Genomic DNA, 24,721 nt, shown 5'->3' with positions numbered 1-24,721 from the left:
AAAACTAAAAAATGTCATCCATTCAAATTCTAGAACAAAATAAATGATTTATTTCCACATGTCTGTGGAATAAGGTAGAAACCACATACAAGAAGAAATAATATCAGGGGTATGCTCCTTTTTTTCATGAAGTAATAAGAAGTTTAAAGAACATAAACAATAAGCAAATCACACTGATGATAGAACTTACTTGCCAGCAGTTCCTTTTAGGTTGGTTTCCCTATCTTTCCTTTTTTCTTTTACACATATAAACCTTTTCTTTCCTTTCAGAGTTAGTTTATGACTGACACAAACATTGATTATTATTCGAACAATTTAATTATTTTTCCACTTTGCAAATTGAACTGTTTACACTTATTGTTCAGTGAGCACAAATAAAGATAAAATATTTATCCCAGTGCTTTATTTGTAGGAAAACAATAAAATATTCCAATCTCCGTAAGTCACAGTTCTTAGTTTCCAGCTTTATGTACCAGGGTGTCAGAATAAACACAGAATCTCTATTTTAAAAATTATATAATTATTAAGAAATGCAGTGTCACTTACCAGTCAATTTACATCTTGACATCCATCTCCAGGTAAAATGGACGCTGAAAAAATAAAAATGTAAAAACTAAGTATTTCATAGTAAACTTAGAAATCATATTATTCTATTTATATGGTATTCAGACAAAATGCATTCCAATCATACTAAACAATTTGATTATCTGGAATGACCAAGATTCTCCATAGATATGTAAATCTGTACAAACATATCTTAAAAATATATGACAAAGGAGTAAACTGTTTGAAGGCATCAACCAGAGTTAACATGCATTAAAGATAAAAAAAATAGTTCCAGTTAGAGTCCTTGTCTACTTAATTGTCTAATCAGATGTGATAAAAATCTACTGGAGCTGTATGTCATGACGCAGATTGACACACTTCTCTAAAGGGGCAGAGAGCCAATATATTAGAATATATTAGACATTACAGGCATACAGTCTCTTTTCCAAGTAGGCAACCCTGGTTGTATGTAAATACATGGGTGTGTCTGTGTTCCAATTAAACATTCCTGACAAAAATAGAAAGCTCACTAGGATTTGGCTTCAGGCCAGTTTGCTGAATCCCAGCAAAATACATTGAAAGTTCCAACTCCAAAATATCAGTCTTGAACTATAAAACATAAAGAACCACAGGAACTGAATTATTAGAGCTTCAGAATAATCTATGCAATTTAAAATAACCTACAAAAACCTGTGGAGCTCTCAGCCCAGAATGATGACATACAAAACAGAGTAATTATTTATAAACATTAAAAACATAAAGTCCATATGAGCTAAATACCTAAAGGAAAAGATGAGACATTCTACAGTTAGAGTTACACTGTGGTTATGGAGGCTATTAACTCTATGTACAATAACTTAAAGTGACATGTTTGTGTATATTCTATTCTTTTTTTTTTTTGAGATGGAGTTTCGCTCCTTTCTCAGGCTGAATGAAGTGCAACGGAGTGATCTTGGCTCACCGCAACCTCTGCCTCCTGGGCTCAGGCAATTCTCCTGCCTCAGCCTCCTGAGTAGCTGGGATTACAGGCACATGCCACCATGCCCAGCTAATTTTTTGTATTTTTAGTAGAGATGGGGTTTCACCATGTTGACCAGGATGGTCTCAATCTCTTGACCTTGTTATCCACCCGCCTTGGCCTCCAAAATTGGTATTTGTAAACTTCATATTGGCTAAAATTTATTTGTAACCCCAAATTCACTATTTGTGGCCCCTTTGAGGTCATTGATGGGTAAGTGCAGAATGGCAAAAATTCTGAATTACCCAATAATGGATCATTCCTGAGGTTCAATAAGGCAATACTCTACCTTCACAAGTGTCCTTTTCATGGTCTATTTAGTGTCACACTTTTCTCATTTTTGTGTTTTTGTTGATGATTTTACTGTTTAAAGTGGCTCCCAAGTGTAGTGCTGAAGTGCTTTATTACACTCTGAGCACAAGGAGCCTGTGATGTGCCTTGTGGATAAAATGCATGTGGTAGGTAAGCTTTGTTCAGGCAGCAGGTATACTGCTTGTTACTGTGAATGCAATGTCCATGAATCAACAATAGATATTAAATAATGTATCCCTGTACATAAAACAAAATTATGTACTGATCAGTTGATAACAATGTTGTGCTCTGAGGCTGGCAGGAACCTAGTCCTGTATTTCCCCTAGGAGCAATGGTCCAGTATGTACTAATTCATGGTGACTTCATAGAAGATAACTACAGAAAACAGACTGGACTGTGGATGTGTGTATGCACATATATATGTGTGTATATCTCCCTTAGAATAGTTTATTAACTATATTCCCTAATAGTACCCATCACCAATAAATTATTTGAAGAAGCCACTGCTTTTTCTAAAGAAAGCCTTCTATAGATGATAGATCATCTATAAGATGATGATGGAACAATGTTCTTAACTGTATTAATCATTCTCAATCACTAGATAGTGCTGGGTATTTCTGGTATTTTTTTTTTCTGATTTTTTTTTAATTTTTTATTGCATTTTAGGTTTTGGGGTACATGTGCAGAACATGCAAGACAGTTGCATAGGTACACACATGGCAGTGTGTTTTGCTTCCTTTTTCCCCTTCACCCACATTTGGCATTTCTCCCCAGGCTATCCCTCCCCAACTCCCCCCCCCACGCTGGCCCTCCCCTTTTTCCCCCAATAGACCCCAGTGTTTAGTACTCCCCTCACTGTGTCCATGTGTTCTCATTTTTCATCACCCGCCTATGAGTGAGAATGTGTGGTATTTCATTTTCTGTTCTTGTGTCAGTTTGCTGAGAATGGAGGGACATGGATGAATCTGGAGAACATCAAACGACACAAACTCATCATTTCTGATTGCTGCATCATATTTCATGGTGTATATGTGCCACATTTTCCCAATCCAGTCTATCATCAATGGGCATTTGGGTTGGTTCCAGGTCTTTGCTATTGTAAACAGGGCTGCAATGAACATTCGTGTGCATGTGTCCTTATAGTAGAATGATTTATAGTCCTTTGGATATATACCTAGTAATGGGATTGCTGGGTCAAATGGAATTTCTATTTCTAAGGCCTTGAGGAATCGCCACACTGTCTTCCACAATGGTTGAACTAATTTACACTCCCACCAACAGTGTAAAAGTGTTCCTTTTTCTCCACATCCTCTCCAGCATCTGTTGTCTCCAGATTTTTTAATGATCGCCATTCTAACTGGCGTGAGATGGTATCTCAATGTGGTTTTGATTTGCATCTCTCTGATGACCAGTGACGATGAGCATTTTTTCATGATTGTTGGCCTCATATATGTCTTCTTTTGTAAAGTGTCTGTTCACATCCTTTGCCCATTTTTGAATGGGCTTGTTTGTTTTTTTCCTGTAAATCTGTTTGAGTTCTTTGTAAATTCTGGATATCAGCCCTTTGTCAGATGGGTAAACTGCAAAAATTTTTTCCCATTCTGTTGGTTGCCGATTCACTCCAGTGACTGTTTCTTTTGCTGTGCAGAAGCTGTGGAGTTTCATTAGGTCCCATTTGTCTATTTTGGCTTGTGTTGCCAATGCTTTTGGTGTTTTGGTCATGAAGTCCCTGCCTACTCCTATGTCCTGAATGGTTTTGCCTAGATTTTCCTCTAGGATTTTTATGGCCCCAGGTCTTATGTTTAAGTCTTTAATTCATCTGGAGTTAATTTTAGTGTAAGGTGTCAGGAAGGGGTCCAGTTTCTGCTTTCTGCACATGGCTAGCCAGTTTTCCCAACACCATTTGTTGAACAGGGAGCCCTTTCCCCATTGCGTGTTTTTGTCAGGTTTATCGAAGACTGTATGGTTGTAGATATGTTGTATTGCCTCCGATGCCTCTGTTTTGTTCCATTGGTCTATATCTCTGTTTTGGTACCAGTACCATGCTGTTTTGATTACTGTAGCCTTGTAGTATAGTTTGAAATCCGGTAGTGTGATGCCCCCCGCTGTGTTCTTTTTGCTTAGAATTGACTTGGCTATGTGAGCTCTCTTTTGGTTCCATATGAAGTTCATGGTGGTTTTTTTCCAGTTCTGTGAAGAAAGTCAATGGTAGCTTGAATGGGATAGCGTTGATTCTATAAATTACTTTGGGCAGTATAGCCATTTTCACGACATTAATTCTTCCTAACCATGAACATGGAATGTTTCTCCATCTGTTTGTGTCCTGTCTTATTTCGTTGAGCAGTGGTTTGTAGTTTTCCTTGAAGAGGTCCCTTACGTTCCTTGTGAGTTGTATTCCTAGCTATTTTATTCTTTTTGTAGCAATTGTGAATGGCAGTTTGTTCTTGATTTGGTTTCTGGTATTTTTAAAAAAACTGTAATATTTAAATGAATTGGGTTGGTACCATGAAGTTCAGTGGGAGAAAAAAGCTGAATAACTTATTTATAAAGTTATTTATTTATTCCAAACTTATTTATAAAGCTATCTTTTATAAAGAACACTTGTAAATCAGCAAAATGTCTCTTTAAAATGAGGATTATAGAAAGATTTAATGAGTAGTGTGAGGAGCAACTGTTTATACCTAAAATACCACTTCCTCACTTAATACCTCTTCATTTTTGAACTCACATTACTTATTCCTAATTATTGTAGACTCCATTGTAACAATCATTTTACCTTTCCTTGGCTTTGATCTCTTCTTAACCCCTAGCCCGGAATCTGATGCATAAGCAGTTCTCAGTGCAGTTAGTGAACTATGATTGTGGTGTTGTTTATTGTCGCCACTTCACATTGGGGCTTCACATGCATTTTATATAAACATATAGATATACATAATTACAGTATTTAAAGTGCAATATTCATCTCAGTCTAAACTACCTCACACCAATTAGTTTAATTCACACTCCCTGGGGATTTTTTTTTTTTTAATTTCCAATTTTCACCTCAGTCTAAGCCTAGCCTAGCAGAGTAGAAAAAATGTGGACTTTGGTTAAATAGAGATTCTGGCTCTATGACTTACTAATTGTATAACATCCAAAAAAATTATAAAACTTTCCCAATTTTCAGTTTCTTTATATATTAGATGTCTGTAGAACACCCCTCCTGACATAGTTATGAGGATTGTAGAGGATTTTATATGTGAAAATGCCCAACATGTAGGATCCACTTTTCACAATTAAGTTTTCTTTCTTCCAAAGTTGTACTTAGGTGCATATCTTGAAATAGTTCAACAATAAATTTACTTCTCATGTTGTTTTTAATTTTCAGAAGTGTAGAAATCTGGATGCAGCTGGAGGGCTGAGAGTTATCAAAAAAATAGTCTCTGCTATAGGCAATAATTTTAATGTTAATTAACTCCATCTGGAAGGAAAAGCAGGTGTTGAAATATCACTTAAGTACAGAAAGCAAGGTTGTTTACTAAACTCTCCTTAAATTAATTTGGCTGAACTTGTGGTTAAATTGCTTTCAAGTCACTTTTCTATAAATGTCTTACACCAAATGCTGAAATTGGAAAAAAGAAGTAGACCAAGCAGATTTTAATGAAATGTAACAAATTGGACGGAAAGGTCACCTAAAAATAAAAATTACGTTTTAAAAATGAAAAATGCAATAGTCACTTTGCTTCAACAGCAAAGAGCCTAGGGAATTTCCACATGTGGGCCACAAATCATTTACATCAGATTAATGTGGTTTGTGCAAGAAAAGTTAAGTTTCGTGCTCCTGGCCAAACCTACTGAGTCAAATTTGCTGTCTAGAAATCTGCATTTTAACCACCACCCAGGTGATTTTTATTCTTACTGAAACTTAATCCTTGTTCTAAGGACAGAGAAACACCAAATCGCACACTAATAGTAACACAGAGCCCTGGACCTCTGACGGTTAAGAATAGCAGTATTCTGAGAAGGTAAACTGTAACAGAGAAACTTAGAAAATATCACTAAGAATAGGCATGCCAAGTTAGAGGGAGAGAGCAAGTGTGTGTGTGAGAGTGTGTTTTGGTACATATATATATATATTTGGTACATATATATATATATATGTACCATTTAAGAAAATACTGTGTGTATATATTATATTGACTTTGAATGTAAGTTGGGAACAAAAAAAAATTAAACAAATTAAAAAAAAAAGAAAGAAAATACTGACTTAGTGATAGCATTCATTTAATTGCTTTACCTTCTGCCATTCCCTAACTCCTCAATGGAAATACCAGGTTCCTTAGACTTTTCTTCAAATCTCTCCATCATCTGATTTGATTGTCCATTCCATTCCAGAGCCTGGTCCCAAAGCAGGAGCCTCAGCATTATCCAGACTACCAGAATCAGAAACTCTGGGGGTGGAGAGCATCGATCTCTTGTACGGCAATACCTCCAGGTGATTGTGGGGCACCCTAAAACTTGAAAACTATTGTGCATTCATCATTGTTCAACATAGTTTAACTAGTCAAGTGCTGTGATCAAGGCATGAGGATGAGACTGCAATGTAGGAAACACATAATTGGGTTTCTTTGTTTCCCTGTCAAATAGAGAGATCGCCAGAGCCTACTAGTGATTTCAACCATGAAATAAGCGACATCTATTGAATATTGACTACATGTCAGTGCTCTTCTGAGTGTTTTACATTAATTGCCCAATTAATCCTTACACAGTCTAATATGGGTTTGAATATCATTACCATTTCACATAATGAAACTGAGGCATAGAAAAATAAGTGACAACCCCATAGCCACATAGCTGCTAAGGAATAGAACCAAAAATTGAACTGGGAGAGTTCGACTCTACAGCAGATGATTTTTACCACTCTTACACAAGCTCTCAGGAAATGTCATCAACTCTCAAACACTACCTGAGGAATTCCTGCCCTTAATTAAGATAGACAATGACCACTTTTAGGAAAGGAGTAGGACTGATTAGCTCAGAGTATTTCCAAGATCATGCCGATGATTTTCCCAACATTCTCTTTTTTACCACCTTAAAGCCTGACCATCTTTAGGTTTCTATTCAAACAACACTTTGCTAGAAAACCCTTTTGGCTGTATGAATCTGAAGCAAAACATAGTGTATCAGAGCCTAGGTTTTCTTATCTGTAGACAGAAGATAATATTGTTTAACCACAGGGAAATCATATGAAATAAACTAATATATGTGAAAGTACATTTTTAAGTTTTAGGACATGAATTATATGCTTGTAATGTGGTATCAAAGTATTTTTTACACACAGGAATTTAAGTACCTATTGATTAGACCCTGTCTACTTTAACTGATCTTTTATACTGTAATTAGCACTGTATTTAAAAAACATTTTCATGAAGTGCTTTTGGGTTAGCAATTCATTTATCAGACCCAACTATCATCCTCCACTCCACAGTAAAATATTTTTCAAACTTTCTTGACCAAAAAATTAGCCTGACATGCTTTTTAGAAAACTACATTCTGTGCCGTCTTTCCACAAATTCTAACTTTTTGGAACTGGGATGGGACCTAAATATAGTATCTATGTATTTTCAGAAAGATACCAAGTGATTATTATGATGAACTGAGTGTGGAAAATACAGTAAACTCAAATTATTTTTGATATTTACAGAAAAATCCTTACACTCTTATTTACTAGCAGCATAAAGACTATTTTCGGAAGTATGCTAATTTGTTCTTATACAAACGAGGATAGGCATAAGAATGTTTTGCTCTAAGAAACACTGCACATTATTGTGTTAAGATTGCCTACGGTATTCAGTCCAGTAGCATGTTTTACAGTTTGTAGCCCAGGAACAATAGGATACACTATGCAGCCTAGGTATACTGTAGGCTATACCGTCTACGTTTGTGTAATTACGCTCTACGTTGATTGCAAAAGGACAAAAAATGCCTAAGGATTCTTTTCTCAGAACCCCACCTCATTGTTAAGTGACTCATAACTGTTTATATTTTTAAATAAATACCAGTGTTTCACCTCAATATATTTGTCAGTAATGGCAGAGAAGTAATCATTTCCTAAAAGGAAAGTGTATTTCAAGAAGGTACTAATTTGGATAAACTAGGATATGATAAAGTAATCAATTAGACCCTGAATCTCAATGGCTTAACACGGCAAATACCTCTTGCTCATTCACAGTACATGTCCACTGAGGAGTACAAGAGATTAGCAAAGTTAGAATGAAGAATGTACTAAGGGAACCAGAGTTTCTACAACCTTCCGGTTACAGCACTTAGAATTTGCAGGCTCTTTATCAAGGTAGGGGAAGGGAGAGACTGAGAAACAACACTTGAGTGTTTCACTGCCTCAAGCTGTAAATGACACATTTCTGTGCATAGTTCATTGGCCTAAAACAGTCAAATGGCCCATTCAAAATGAAAGGCGGCTTGAAAGTGTGGAGCGACATGTGGAGTCTTACACAAGCCTTACTATCTCTGCCTCTGTGTACTGTAAGCCAGTGAGTTTCCTAAATAATCACCTTAATTTCTCTATTATACTTTAAGTTCTGGGGTCCATGTGCATATTGTGCAGCTTTGTTACATAGGTATACACAAGCCGTGGTGGTGGTTTGCTGGATCCATCGCCCTGTCATCTACATTTGGTATTTCTCCTAATGCTATCCCTCCCCAATCTCCCCACCCCCTGCTATTCCTCCCCTAGCCCCCCAGCCCCCAGGCCCCGGTGTGTGATGTACCCCTCCATGTGTCTGTGAATCACCTATTTTTAATCAATTTAGAGCTTCCCAGTAATCTGCGAAAAAGATAGGCTTTAATTGAATTGGTCTCTTTCTCACTCCAATAATTTAAAATTTACTTAAGACTGTAAACTCCTTAAATTACAAAGAGTATACATTAAAGAGCTAAGTTACGTGATACATGCTTTGATTGCAAAAAGTGAACACATTTTAGTGAGGCAGAGCTTGATGAAAGAAATCAGATACATTAGGATCATAAGATTTAGAAAAAAATCTGAAAACATGCTGATGGGGAAACTGAGGGACCAATCAGAAGAAAATATAAGTCATGTTTGTGTCATTAAAACAATAATATAAATGAGTACGTGATTTATAAAATCACACTATGCCTCATCATTACGGGAAGGAAAAAATTCAATTTTGAGATCCATTCATATGCAAAGACTAATGCTTTACCTATATTATCTGTATTTTATCACTGCCAAAAATCATTAGAGGCAACTAATCAACATGAAACAACTAGGCCAAGATAATGCAATTAGTAAATAGCAAAACTAAGATTCAAACCCATGATTGAGGGTCCATTGTTTGTGTGTGGGAATGTGTGTATTTTTCCCATTAAGCTATGCTATGCTAACCTAGAGGCTCCTTCACTAAAACTCTACCTTTATGACAGAGAAATAATATTTCTTGTATAAAACCATACTAGTTGTTAATGAGGTCATAATCTACTCATAGCCATACTCAGTGAGCCTGCCTGTGATAACTTTATTTATAACATCTCTGTTCTACAGGACCTTGAACATATAAAACAAATAGGCAAGATCATTGAGGCATATTCCTTTGAAAAACCCCTTCTCCACCTTTTTCTTCTAAATTGCACAAGAATTGGCAGCTAATTAGCAGCTCATTAGCAACATTGATAAACCATGTGACAAAAACAAATGCTGTGCTAACAGAAGGGACAGAAATTTTCAATGAATATGAATTAGGATATAGGGATAAGGACAAATTGCTGAAATTAGCTTCCTATGCTTCTCACTGTATTTGGTTTTATTTCACTCATACATTCAAATATTTATTAACCACTATGTTCAAGGAAATCTGGTAGTTTTGAGGATGAAAAAAATGACTCAAACACAATCCCTACCTACAATTAGCTCAAGATATATATAGGAAGATGATTCAGGAGTCTGTACAGTTCCTTTTTGTAAATGTCCTTTATGAAACCAGAAACAGATCTTTAGGTAAAACTTGACATTATATTGATGTATCCCATAATGGACATCTGTGCAGCATCTGACTACATGTTTGCTAGACTGCTGTGAAAGTGGGCATGAAATCTATGGCTAAGAAACAAAACAACACATTTTATATGTATGAGAAGTGATTCTTAGACATTAGTTTGAGGTGTTTTGATTGACCAGATTTCATGTAAATCTGAACTGCTTTTTTCCAATTAAAAGCATTTAATTATTCTTCAATTTCCAAGAAAGTCCTTACTGTTTAAATTGATATGCAAGGTCTTGGCTTATCTTTCTCTTCTCTTTGTGCTTTTGCCTCAATCATCTGTGGATATCAGAACATTCCAGGCCATATCACACTTGGGCTACTTCCCTTAGTTGGCATCCTACCAACTCACTTTTTCTTTTAATTTTCTCTGAGATGTGATCTCACTCTGTCTTCCAGGCTGGAGTGCAGTGGTACCATCTCGGCTCACTGCAACCTCTGCCTCCTGGGTTAAAGCAATTCTCCTACCTCAGCCTCCTGAGCAGCTGAGACTGCAGGCATGTGCCACCACATCTGGCTTTCTTTTCTTTTCTTTCTTTTTTTTTTTTTTTTGTATTTTTAGTAGAGACAGGGTTTCACCATGTTATTCAGGATGGTCTTGATCTCCTGACCTTGTGATCCACCTGCCTCAGCCTCCCAAAGTGCTGGGATTACAGGCATGAGCCACTGCGCCCCGCCCCAACTCACTATCTTTTTAATTCTTTCTCGCACATCGATACAGGTAACCATTAAATGTAGAAAATCTTCTGTCAACTCCAGCTGGCATTTCTTTTCTTTCTGCAGTCCCCACTATTTGCTTACACTGAACTTATCACACCATATAAAAAATACCTTATTTAACCTCTATTTCTCTCTTTTAGTCTTTAAGGTTGTCAAGAGCACAAGTTGTGTTATCTCTTTTTGGTGGCTAATACTTTGCAAGGAACCAGCATGAATTTAGTAAATAGTTGATTAAGTGAATCAATAAATTTGTGTGCTATTTGCATCCAAATCTATGACAGGAATATTGGTGAATGCTGCACCAATATGTTTCAATCACAGCAGTATCTGCTTTAAACTATAGGCATTTTTTTTTTAAAGACAGATATAGGCCAGAATTGGTGGTTCATGCCTGTACTCCCAGCACTTTGGGAGGCCGAGGCAGGTGGATCTTGAGGTCAAGACATCAAGACCATCCTGGCCAACAAGGTGAAACCCTGTCTGTACTAAAATACAAAAATTAACTGGGCATGGTAGTGCATGCCTGTAGTCCCAGTTATTTGGGAGGCTGAGGCAGGAGAATTGCTTGAACCCGGGAGGTGGAGGTTGTAGTGAGCCAAGATCGCGCCACTGCACTCTAGCCTGGCACTTGGCAACAGAGAGACTGTCTCAAAAAAAAAAAAGAAAAGATAGGTATAAACGTTTTCCTCTTAAATTCAACCATTTAAATAAGATAGATAAGTAGATCATATGCAACAAAGATTGATAAAAGTGTAGATTTTAACGTTTGATCTCAACATAGTTTGTACTTGTTATGATCATAGCTTAGTAACATGATTCAATCTAGGAGATTCCAATAGAATTAGAACGTTTTTATTTCTATTCTTCCACAGACAGCAGCAATCTAAGTTCTTTTTACAACATGTCTTTGCAAAAAAGCTAATACTTAAAATGTTTTCTTCTTAACTTTCTTAAGTGCATATAGAAAAGAAAAAATAAGAGAAACAACTCCTAGGTTCAGATAACTAGAAGATGAATGCAATTTAGCAATGGAGCCTAAGACACTCGTGAAGCAAGTAAAGAAGATGAAGATGAGCCATAAAATAAAAGATGCCTGTAACAATTAATGTGAATACCACAGTGAGTATACACTTCTCTTACCTCCCAGTTCAGTGTTGTTTCCACTAAACCTGCTTTCTAACTTTTATTACTTATCTCAGGAGTAATAATCTTCCCAGAATTGAGAGAACTGTGGCTACAGGAGTCAGGCCAACTGATACAAAAGCAGCTGTTTTACATCTAATTTAAAGTGGCATCTAACAAGCAACATTTGACACATTCTTTAACTCCCTCCTAGTTTTTAAAATAATGACACCTGCAAAGACAACAGTAGAAAATTGAGATTGCCAAAATGAGGTAACAGGTGGTCTTAATTTGGTAGAGTGCAGAGGTTAACTTGGGCCTTGGCTCATGAAAGAGATTAACTTCTCTTGCAGAAGAGAAGGAAGATGCTTCCAATTGGTATTCCATTAACTCAGAGACTCGGGGGCTATTAAAAGAAAAGAAAAACCAACTTCGGTTGTTGTGGTGGTGGTAGTTTCGAGAGACAGAAAATAAAGCAGTAAAGAATGAGAGATGATTCTATTTAAGTTTAGGAGAGCCATGCCAGATGAATTTCTATGCACATATGCAATTGCCTTCCAGATGTTAAACTGAGAAAAGATTCCCTAAGAATTAAAATGTTCAGGCAGAAGATTTAAGAGCAATCTCCAGACCCTATCTGTTGAAAAACCTCACATCTGTAAATCTCTATCATTGGCTCTATTTGGAAGAAAAAACAAAAACAAAAACTAACAAAAAAAAAAAGTAATTCTGACTATTCAAAAGACATATGTATGACAATCAACAGATTTTAACAAAAAAGGAAATTTTTATTAGAAGTCAAAATTACATTGCCTCTTTGAGACAAGATCAGAAAAATAAGTTTTTCAAAGTCGAAAGAACAATATTCTTGTTTACTTTAAAAAATATCCTAAAATAATCCAAAGTGTCAAACTCATTTAAAAAGAATGCATAAAATATGAAATTATATTACTAGTGTCAAGAGAGCCAATGTGAAGATACAAGTCTAATTGATAATTTACAATACAGTCTATGAAATGTTCTGAGAATACTGAAGAAAACCAAAAATGTGGCAAAGATTAAAATAAGAGAAATAAAACAGAAGACAGAAAAATGACAGAATATGTCAGTCTTAAAATTTCAGGACAAATAAAATTTATGAAATATTTAACGATGATGAAATTGAAGACATTTCTCAGGAAGAAAAATAGGAGTATGTCTTTAAACATTTCTGCCTAAATTATATAGAAATGTTCCATATCAGGATGAGTTTTAAAGAAATGAAAATATTGAATTTCAATAATAAAGATTTTAAAAGACCCAAGCATTAAAACAGCTCCTTGAAAAAAATATGGAATTCGTTTGTTGTAACCAATCCCTGTGACAATAAATTTCAAAAATAATGGAACAAAATTTTAAAGATTTTGAGTCTTTGTATGTATGTTTTTCCAAAGTTAATGAATATGGTGCAATTATATACTAACCTGTAGCAAGTAGTTATACACACACAAAATATATTTTTTAAAGATAACTTAAAATCATTTCTACCTAAGATAAAAATCAAGAAGAAAAATAAGTGGGAATTTACACTATAAAAAGGCAAGTGAAAAGAAAGATATAAAATGAGTTTAACATTTAATTAAGTAAATTTTTACGTATGGATGTGTTCATAAAACAAATTTAATATTAGAAATACAGGCCATTTATTTAAATATATTTTATTAACATTAATAGATGGGCAGTTGATTAAAAATTAGAAATTCACTCTCATTTGGACATTTGACGTGGGTATTTTTAACTTATACAGTTACTTATTAATATACACCATTATTGTCAAAAACCATTAGTTTTTGTAGAAGGAAAGAGATATACCTATGTGTTTGCACCTGTGTGTATGAGATTATACACACGTGGTTCCTGACTTACCGTAATTTTACTTATAGATTTCTTGACTTTTGATGGTATGAAAGTGATAAGCATTCACCAGAAACTGTGCTTCCTGTTTCGAAATTTGTACTTTTTCTGAAGTAGTGATATGCAGGATGATACCTTCTCATGATGCTGGGCAGCAACAGTAAGCCTCAGCTCCCAGTCAACCATGCAATCAGGAGGGTAAGTCACCAATACTGTGCCGTACAGTGTAACGTAGTCAGTAAGTTACATGAAATATTCAATACTTTATTACAAAATGGCCTTGTGTTAGATAATTTTACCCAACTGTAGGCTAATGTAAGTGTTCTGAGCACATTTATGATAGGCTAGGCTAAACTGTAATGTTTGGTAAGTTAGGCGTATTAAATGCATTTTTAATTTATGATATTTTCAAATTATGATGGGCTTATTGGGACCTAAGTCCATTTTAAGTTGAGGAGCTTCTGTGTAAGTATTTACAAAATGTGACGTTTTATTTACTGGTAAATGTTAGGAATTTACAATAGAGAGTATTCTCAGGATGGTGACGTATGTCTGATTCTGGTTGATAGTAATCAGAGAAGGTTTACCTAAAAAGATGAAATTTCAGCTGCTGTTTGAAGGATTAGTAACAACGAAGATTGCACAGTGCCAGAAAAGTATCACAAGCTTCATGATATAAGTGACTTTTTAACAAATGGGGGTTTATAGATCCATTTTATTTTCTTACTCCTAACATCCTTAAGCAAGTTATGTTGCCTCTGCCTTTAGAACATATTCCATCCATATATTCTTCGCTACCTCCAGCACTACCTCTCTTCTCTAGTCTAAAACACCTCTTGCATGTACTGTTGCAAAATATTTTTTTTAAAAATCCTATTTCACCTGTACGCATCTTAACTCAGACTCATTGTTTCTATATTTCCGTTTGTTCCCGTAACCTTTTAAACAATTTATAGGCAAGTTACGTATTTCATAGCTCTTTATTCCAAAATACTTCAGCACGTATTTTTTTTTAAGAACAATGGTATTCTCAAATAACCCCATCACAACTCTAGTTAATTTTATATAGATACAACACTCTTGACTAATTTATTGCTTGCATTCTAACACCGATTCTTCCCAATAATGTTTTCTATCAGCAGGATTTCTACTCCAGTTTAGGTCCAGAAAGAACATCACACCTCATGTCTTTTTAAAGTCTTCCTAAATCAGAAATGTTACTACAGCTTTCACTGACTGTTATGTTACCTACATCTTTAAGTAATTCAGCCCTCCATCCCCTCTTTTAAAAAAATAGAACATTGCTTCTTTAGGGTTTGTCTGAGATTTTTTTCATGATTTGTTCCAGGTTTTACATCCTTAGTCAAGGCACTACATAGATTATATGCCTTTCCTAGATTTGGCGGCATGCAACATCCGCTGACCCTGCACCAGTAATTTTAGTTTTTATAATTTAGTAAAGATTATGTCTGCTTAATGGATATTTATTAAATGATTATGTATAACCAAATATACATTTTACAATTATGCAATTTAGACTATCAGGTTTTTTGTGGTCACATAAATTTCTACGTGTTGTGTTTCTTGTGTTAGACTATGGGTAGCTACCATGATTGAGGTATTGTATTAACATTAACCCTAGTGTACCTTATTATAGGTAAGTGATGTGCTATCCAGATCTGCCTTTTGGGAACATGGCTCTTGTTGCCCTACCTGCTGGGGTTGGTGGCTGCTGATGGCTCAAAGTCAGGCCACGCCTCCTTGGGAATTGCTCTTGGGAGACAGAGGTACCTAAATCAAGAATATGCCACCTCTTGATGTATGTGAGGATGTGAGGATAGGGTGGGCAGGGCAGACTTAAACTAATACTAGTGGATCAAGTGTTATACCAGTGAAGTGTTAATGAAATCTAGGTCTCGGTGCCTTAATTTCAGTTACTCATAAGGACTAGGCCAGCTGTGGAATTCTACCCAGAACTTGGTGAGGCATCTGCAGCAACTTCTCCCTCCACCCAATCCCACTTTCCTTACTTCCCTTACATTTCTTCAAGGTGCTATTCCTAGAAAACACCTTTCCACCCACTTTGTGAACCCCCCTCCAAAGTAACCAACTTTGTGCTACAAGTAAATCTCTATATATGTGATAATCTGTTTTCTGAGTGAACTCAGTCTAAGGCAGAAAGTAAGCATGCTGTATGTGTGCATGTGCTTACTGATGAAACTAATGTTGCAAGGCATAAATTATGCAGGATGTTCAAATTCGTGCTTGAAAGTAAGTTCCTATTGATAAGGTATTATCTATACTATTTTTGAGATCAACAGAGTAGAGTTTTACCTTTGTTGATATGTTTGAATAATAAAGACAAATTCAATTTACCTAGGAAATGAATCTATCTACAGATAGATGGATAGAGAAACAAGTGAATCAGGGGTTTTGAAATTTTAAAGTATAAGCTTTCACTTCTATTTTTTAACACTGCATGTGGAAACTGCATTGAATCAACTCCTTTCAACCTCCAAATGAGTAGACTGATACAACGTTTTCTCATAAGCATATTTAGGTATTTTCTCATCATTAAACAAGATTTAGATAGGCATCATACTTACCAAGGTGGGATATGAAGCTTGATCAGTTTAAACAACTGGTTCAGAGCTATGTGGAATCAAGTTGTAAAAATAGGATTTGAACTGGCATAGTTGACTTCAAAAATTTTAATCATGTATAATGTCATTACTTCAAAATATAATTTACTAACTTCTTAAATTGCTGGAAGGAGAGAAGAATTCAAACCTCATCAGTAGTATTTGAATTCATAAATGATTACTTTCTCTGAAGAATCCAGATATTCAATGTAGTGTGAGAACTCTATATTCAGAAACAACTTGGTTTAAACTGGGACTTTGCCTATTACTTGCCCTATCCAAATCCCTACTTCTTCATCTAAAAATCAGAATGATAATAATCATCTAGAGTTTTGTGGGGATAAAATATGATGAATTAAAATGCTTATTAGCATAGTACTTGGGACATAGTAAGCACTCAATAAATATTAGCTGTTATCACTATACCTACCTAATCTAGGTAAAATTTGGAAAAACATTATTGAAAGACTGTTTGATTCTCTGTTCTTTCTTTGTATTAATATGGTATTTAAACATCTCAACAAAGACGAGGTATTTCAAGGTCAAACATTTAACAACAACTTGTTAATTATATTATCCTTTTGGTAAATCTTTATCGGAACAAATAATTAGGTGACCTTTTCTGGTTACCACAATCCAATAAAACTTACATTAGCCAGTGTTTCAGGAACATTAGTCTAATGTGCTTTCAGAGATCACCTTCTCTGAGCAGTATAATAAGTTTGTGTGAAAAGCATAAAGCATGTAATACATAATAAAATTTGGACTTTAATGAACCATCTTGGCAACCTGACTAGTACTATAATTCAATAGTGAGCATTCCTTAAGTAATGAATTAAAAAAGCCAAGAGCATGCCCTAAATGCTACAATTGATTACAGTTTCACTTATTTTCTATTTTTACTATATACTCCTGATTTGTTGAGCAATAGGTATTGAATCTTAAGTGACCTAGGTAATGAAAATAAAATATGAGAGCAACTTAAAAAGAGAGCACAATTAGCAGGTTGTACAGCTTTCAATGGATATTTTTTTCCTGGAAATATTAGCAATTTTGATTTAAATGTAAATGAAATTGACTAACTGTATTCCTACCAGGTGTATAATATTTTTTTTTAAAGCTACAAACCCTCTGGATTACACTCAACTAAATATCAAAGTTGAAAACTTTTAGGAACATTAAATCAGTAGATCATTTCAAAGCATAACTTCATCCTTCTCTTCCTATAACCTTTGAAGCTAGTTTATTACAATTTACTGTAATTATCTGTCCAACTCTCCTTCAAGGCTGTAAGCCTCTAAGGATAATAACTTCCCATAAATGTGTGTGTATTTTGCCTGACGGTGACTTAGAAGATATTGAATGTATGATTGCTGATGAAATGAACATATGACAGACCATGCAATAAATAGCAAATAAAAAATTTTTCATTTGGGTCAAAATATTTTCTTATTAATATAATCTAATTTTTGGAACTATCCCTAGAAATGTTAGAATGTTAGCATATTTCAACAAGTCTTAGATGTCATAAAAGGAACCATTATTTTTTTTATAGAAAACAATCCTGTCAATTTAACTATGACATGCCTTCATTACTAAGACAAATCCAAATTTTAGTGATGTAAAATTTGGGAATAAATACATCTTAGAATACTACTTTTATATTCTTATGTGAATACACTTCATGTAAAATTTTTCTTTTGCTACAAGAAAAATTAGAAAGAATAAGACAAAAACTGTTTACTACCCCTTAATTTAAAAAAAATGACGTAGAAAGAGGCCACTAAGGAGATTAAGATAAGCCTCTACACTTTAAGTATTTTTTGTTTTTGTTTTTGTTTTTTGTTTGTTTTTTTTTTTTTTTAGAGCTAGTCCTGGAAAGCTAAAAATCAAGAACATTTGTGGAAGAAATCGAACTTTCATTTTCACTCAGACTTAGCCATTGTTAGAGGAACTATTTTTCCCCCCAAGGTTGTTATAAAGAGCAACAGCATGGAAACAACATTAGTAATAAGTATTTCAAGCTCTAGACGTTGTAGGTATTGTATAATAAAAACAATTTTATTCAGAAAAAATTTTTGGAAATTTAAGTTCATTTACATTGGTTGTAACTAATAATAGGTACAACTTGTGAACTATCACTGTTTTCTAAGCTAGCCACACATTAATGCTTTCTACAACAAAGTAAGTCATGTAAACATGGACAATTCATAGAGACTTCGAGTTTGTGATTTGTATTTTAAATATAGAGAGATCTACATATACGTAAAAGAGTTACTATCTTTCTGTACTTTAGGTATCAGGAAACTAATTAATGGTAAATTTTGAAACAAAGAATCACCTTTGTAAAACCCAATTTGCCTTGACTTTAGACCTTAGCTTAACAAAACTAGACAAATTACATTATAACCCACCAGCTGTTTTAGAAATTTTGAAGGTAATTTAGTGCACAACATTGAGATAAATAAATGTCTGAGCCACTTCTTCATTTTCTTTTACATAAAGTGGGGCTTCTTTAAAAGGGTGGCATTCTGGTTGCATCGATTTTCTTTTTGAAGAGAGGATTTATTTTATCTAATTCCATGCTTTTTCATGATAAAGCCAAGGCTTAAGTTAATAGTTGGACAGCCTTCGCCAGTTTCATGTTCCTCATCTATGATAAAAGGGGACCTTCTCATCTCCAAGCAATATGCTGGAAATGAGACAAAGTAGTGAGGTCCACTAGGACCATGCACCTGCCTCTAACCATTTTCTCTGCTAACTGATCATACTGGCTAGTAGTCTTGTAACTGACTACCCAAAACTTTATCATGTTTTTTTTTCCCCTAGGAATACCCACTAAATTGCCTAATTGTAAAAATCACTAGCTATTTTTTAAAAAACATTTGCCTTCTTGACAGTCCTTTGAGTGGGCCTCTCCTGACTCTTGTCTTGCTAGTTCATGTCTGTCCAGCAACCACAAGTGAAAGTTGTTGCTATCTATATTTGTCAGAAATTGAAATATTCACAAGTCTCCTTTTATTAGGGGAGGCGATTATGTTACCTTGCAAGGACTTGACAATACTTAATCTCTTTCACTCTGCATCTGGATAGTGGGCTCTCTTATACCTTCTCTCCTGTGTGATAAACAAACCCAAGACAGGACTTGCCTTCTTGCTTTATGACCACACTAGTGCTCACCAATCTCTTCAATTTGCAAATAGGTAAGCCTAATAGCCTGGCGATACTTGTCTCCATTATGGCTACTTGGTAGTGTTGCTGTGTAGATTTAATGAGTTAATAAATACTAAGTGGTATGAACAGTGTCTGGTCCACGGAGTGCTCTCAGTAAATGTTTGCTAATGTAATTATCACTGAAAAGTGGATTTAAGTGTATACCCTATCTCAGGCCTATTAGATCCAAAGAAGCAAAATGAGAAAATCCTACTTAGCCTTCCAAAAATAAACCTTATGTAGTTGCAAACTTCACTAATGTCACTAGCACTTTATTTCTCATCTGGTTTTTGTTTTTAAGAATATAGCCCTTAAAAGCATAGTCTTCTTAGCCTGGAACCTAAAAATAGGTAGATGATAGAAAATTGCAGATCTCTCGGCAGAAACACTACAAGCCAGAAGAGAGTGGGGGCCAATATTCAACATCCTTCAAGAAATGAACTTTCAACCCAGAATTTCATATCCAGCCACACTGAGCTTCAGAAGTGAAGGAAGAATAAAATCCTTTGCGAACAAGCAAGTACTCAGAGATTTTGTCACCACCAGGCCTGCTTTACAAGAGCTCCTAAAAGAGGCACTACACATAGAAAGGATCAATCAGTACCAGCCATTCCAAAATCACACTGAATGCTAAAGAGCTTCAACATAATGAAGAATCTACAACAACTAACAGGCAAAACAGCCACTTAGCATCAAAATGGCAGTATCAAATTCACAAATAACAATATTAACCCTAAATGTAAATGGACTAAATGCACCAATCAAAAGACACAGACTGGCAAATTGGATAAAAATCCAAAACCCATCAGTGTGCTGTATCCAGGAAACCCATCTCACATGCAAGGATACACAAAGGCTCAAAATAAAGGGATGGAGGAAGATTTACCAAGCTAATGGAAAGCAAAAAAAAGCAGGAGTTGCAATTCTCATCTCTGATAAAATAGACTTTAAAGCAACAAAGATCAAAAGAGACAAAGAAGGCCATTACATAATGGTAAAAGGATAGATATAACAAGAAGAGCTAACGATCCTAAACATATATGGACCCAACACAGGAGCACCCAGATACATAAGGCAAGTTCTTAATGACTTACAAAAGGACTTAGACTCCCACACAATAATAGTGGGAGACTTTAACACTCCACTGTCAATACTAGACAGATCAACCAGACAGAAAATCAACAAGGATATCCAGGGCTTGAACTCAGACCTGGAGCAAGCAAACCTGGTAGACATTTACAGAACTCTCCACCCCAAATCCACAGAATATACATTCTTCTCAGCACCACATCACACCTACTCTAAAATTGACCACATAATCGGAAGTAAAGCACTGCTCAACAAATGCACAACAACTGAAATCATAACAAACAGCCTCTCAGACCATAGTGCAATCAAGTTAGAACTCAGAATTCAGAAACCGACCCAGAACCGCACAGCTTCATGGAAACTGAACAACTGGCTCTTGAATGTTGACTGGGTAAACAATGAAATGAAGACAGAAATAAAGAAGTTCTTCGAAACCAATGAGAACGAAGACACAACGTGCCAGAACCTCTGGGACACATTTAAAGCAGTCTCTAGAGGAAAGTATATAGCAATAAGTGCCCATATGAGGAGAATGGAGAGATCCAAAATTGACACCCTATCGTCAAAATTGAAAGAGCTAGAGGAGCAAGATCAAAAAAACTCAAAACCCAGCAGAAGACAAGAAATTACTAAGATCAGAGCTGAGCTGAAGGAGATTGAGACACGAAAAACCCTTCAAAAAATCAATAAATCCAAGAGCTGGTTTTTTGAAAAGATCAACAAAATAGACAGACCACTAGCCAGATTGATTAAAAAAAAGAGAGAGAACAACCAAATAGATGCAATAAAAATGATAAAGGGGAAATCACCACAGATTCCACAGAAATACAAACCATCATCAGAGAATATTACAAACAACTATATGCACATAAACTAGTAAACCTGGAAGAAATGGATAAATTCCTGGACTCCTGTGTCCTCCCAAGCCTAAACCAGGAGGAAGCTGAAACTATGAATAGACCAATAACAAGGTCTGAAGTCGAGGCAGCAATTAAGAGCCTACCTCACAAAAAAAGCCCAGGTCCAGACGGGTTCACAGCCGAATTCTACCAGACACACAAGGAGGAGCTGGTACCATTCCTTCTAAAACTATTTCAAACAATCCAAAAAGAGGGAATCCTTCCCAAATCATTTTATGAGACCAACATCATCCTGATACCAAAACCCGGCAGAGACCCAACGAGAAAAGAAAACTTCAGGCCAATATCCATGATGAACATAGATGCAAAAGTCTTCAATAAAATATTGGCAAGCCAATTGCAACAGCAAATCAAAAAACTTATTCATCATGATCAAGTAGGATTCATCCTGGGGATGCAAGTCTGGTTCAACATACGCAAGTCTATCAACGTAATTCACCACATAAACAGAACCAAAAACAAAAACCACATGATTATCTCAATTGACGCAGAGAAGGCATTTGACAAAATTCAACAGCCCTTTATGCTAAAAACCCTCAATAAACTCGGTATCGATGGAACGTATCTCAAAGTAATAAAAGCTATTTATGAAAAACCAACAGCCAATATCATACTGAATGGGCAAAAACTGGAAGCATTCCCTTTGAAATCTGGCACTAGACAAGGATGCCCTCTCTCACCACTCCTATTCAATATAGTACTGGAAGTTCTAGCCAGAGCAATCAGGCAAGAAAAAGAAATAAAGGGTATTCAAATAGGAAAGGTGGAAGCCAAATTGTCTCTATTTGCAGACGACATGATAGTATACCTAGAAGACCCCATTGCCTCAGCCCAAAAACTCCTGAAACTGATAAGCAACTTCAGCAAAGTCTCAGGATATAAAATCAATGTGCAAAAATCACAAGCATTCGTCTACACCAATAACAGACTTAAAGAAAGCCAAATCAAGAGCGAACTGCCATTCGCAATTGCTACAAAAACAATAAAACACCTTGGAATACAACTCACAAGGAACGTAAGGGACTTCTTCAAGGAGAACTACAAACCACTGCTCAACAAAATCAGAGAGGACACAAACAGATGGAGAAACATTCCATGTTCATGGTTAGGAAGAATTAATAACGTGAAAATGGCTATACTGCCCAAAGTAATTTACAGAATCAACACTATCCCCATCAAGCTACCATTGACTTTCTTCACAGCACTGGAAAAAACCACCATGAACTTCATATGGAACCAAAAGAGAGCCCGCATAGCCAAGTCAATTCTAAGCAAAAAGAACACAGCGGGGGGCATCACACTACCGGATTTCAAACTATACTACAAGACTACAGTAATCAAAACAGCATGGTACTGGTACCAAAACAGAGATATAGACCAATGGAACAAAACAGAGGCACCAGAGGCAACACAACATACATACAACTATACAATCTTTGATAAACCTGACAAAAACAAGCAATGGGGCAAGGATTCCATGTTTAACAAATGGTGTTGGGAAAACTGGCTAGCCATGTGCAGAAAGCAGAAACTGGACCCCTTCCTGGCACCTTACACTAAAATTAACTCCAGATGGATTAAAGACTTAAACATAAGACCTGGCACCATAAAAACCCTAGAAGGAAATCTAGGCAAAACTATCCAGGACATAGGAGTAGGCAAGGACTTCATGAACAAAACACCAAAAGCATTGGCAACAAAAGCCAAAATAGACAAATGGGACCTAATGAAACTCCACAGCTTCTGCACGGCAAAAGAAACAGTCACTAGAGTGGATCGGCAACCAACAGAATGGGAAAAAATTATCGCAGTCTACCCATCTGACAAAGGGCTGATATCCAGAATTTACAAAGAACTCAAGCAGATTTACAGGAAAAAAACAAACAAGCCCATTCAAAAGTGGGCAAAGGATATGAACAGATACTTTACGAAAGAAGACATATATGAGGCCAACAATCATATGAAAAAATGCTCATCGTCACTGGTCATCAGAGAGATGCAAATCAAAACCACATTGAGATACCATCTCACGCCAGTTAGAATGGCGATCATTAAAAAATCTGGAGACAACAGATGCTGGAGAGGATGTGGAAAAAAAGGAACACTTTTACACTGTTGGTGGGAGTGTAAATTAGTTCAACCATTGTGGAAGACAGTGTGGCGATTCCTCAAGGCCTTAGAAATAGAAATTCCATTTGACCCAGCAATCCCATTACTGGGTATATATCCAAAAGACTATAAATCGTTCTACTATAAGGACACATGTACACGAATGTTCATTGCAGCACTGTTTACAATAGCAAAGACCTGGAATCAACCCAAATGCCCATTGATAATAGACTGGATTGGAAAAATGTGGCACATATACACCGTGGAATATTATGCAGCAATCAGAAATGATGAGTTCGTGTTGTTTGTAGGGACATGGATGAATCTGGAGAACGTCATCCTCAGCAAACTGACACAAGAGCAGAAAATGAAACACCGCATATTCTCACCCATAGGTGGGTGATGAAAAATGAGAACACATGGACACAGGGAGGGGAGTACTAAACACTGGGGTCTATTGGGGGGAAAAGGGGAGGGCCAGTGGGAGGGGGAGGTGGGGAGGGATAGCCTGGGGAGAAATGCCAAATGTGGGTGAAGGGGAGAAGAAAAGCAAAGCACACTGCCATGTGTGTACCTACGCAACTGTCTCGCATGCTCTGCTCATGTACCCCAAAACCTATAATCAAATAAAAAATTAAAAAAAAAAAAAGAAATTTCAGATTCCAAAAGTTCTAAGAAGTCTTAACCACAGTGATTATTTTGGAATTCCAAACAAATATTTGGAAGAAGTATCTCTAAATTCTATTAGCAAATAAAGATTGCTATGATTGATGGTAACAGCTCAAAACTGGCCAGACCACATCTCAGTTTTCATAGTTAAATTTTGATAAGGAAAAGAGGAAGGATTGATTAGGCATAACCTTGGTTAATAGTTCAAATAGAAGCCACAACCAACTGGAACAAGAAGTTAAGACTTTGACTAAAGTCAGGCTATGTACCTCCTGCTAGCAGACAGACAGTCTAAGAAACAGTAACAAGAGGTAAAGAAAGATTCCTAGAAAACAGACAGTTTCCATTTTTGGCTACAAACAACTTGTTTCACCCCCCAAACATTTCCATAAAGTTATGATACACTCAATC

The 24,721-nt window shown here is 35.9% G+C and overlaps 1 protein-coding gene across 4 annotated transcripts in view; it reads right to left on the bottom strand.

Annotated features, from left to right (window-relative positions):
• The window catches only part of TENM4 (teneurin transmembrane protein 4), a 3,204,727-nt gene that overhangs the window by 2,786,789 nt on the left and 393,217 nt on the right, over positions 1-24,721 (bottom strand). For all 4 annotated transcript variants that reach the window (XM_078340117.1, XM_078340116.1, XM_078340121.1 and 1 more), the window contains exon 2: positions 547-590. The gene's annotated coding sequence lies outside the window, so the exon portion shown is untranslated. The remainder of the gene's footprint in view (positions 1-546; positions 591-24,721) is intronic.

Source organism: Callithrix jacchus, chromosome 10 (genome assembly GCF_049354715.1).
Source record: "Callithrix jacchus isolate 240 chromosome 10, calJac240_pri, whole genome shotgun sequence".
NCBI lineage: Eukaryota > Metazoa > Chordata > Mammalia > Primates > Cebidae > Callithrix > Callithrix jacchus.
Note: the sequence above shows the minus strand (reverse complement) of the source record. Positions and strands in the feature narration are given on the sequence as shown.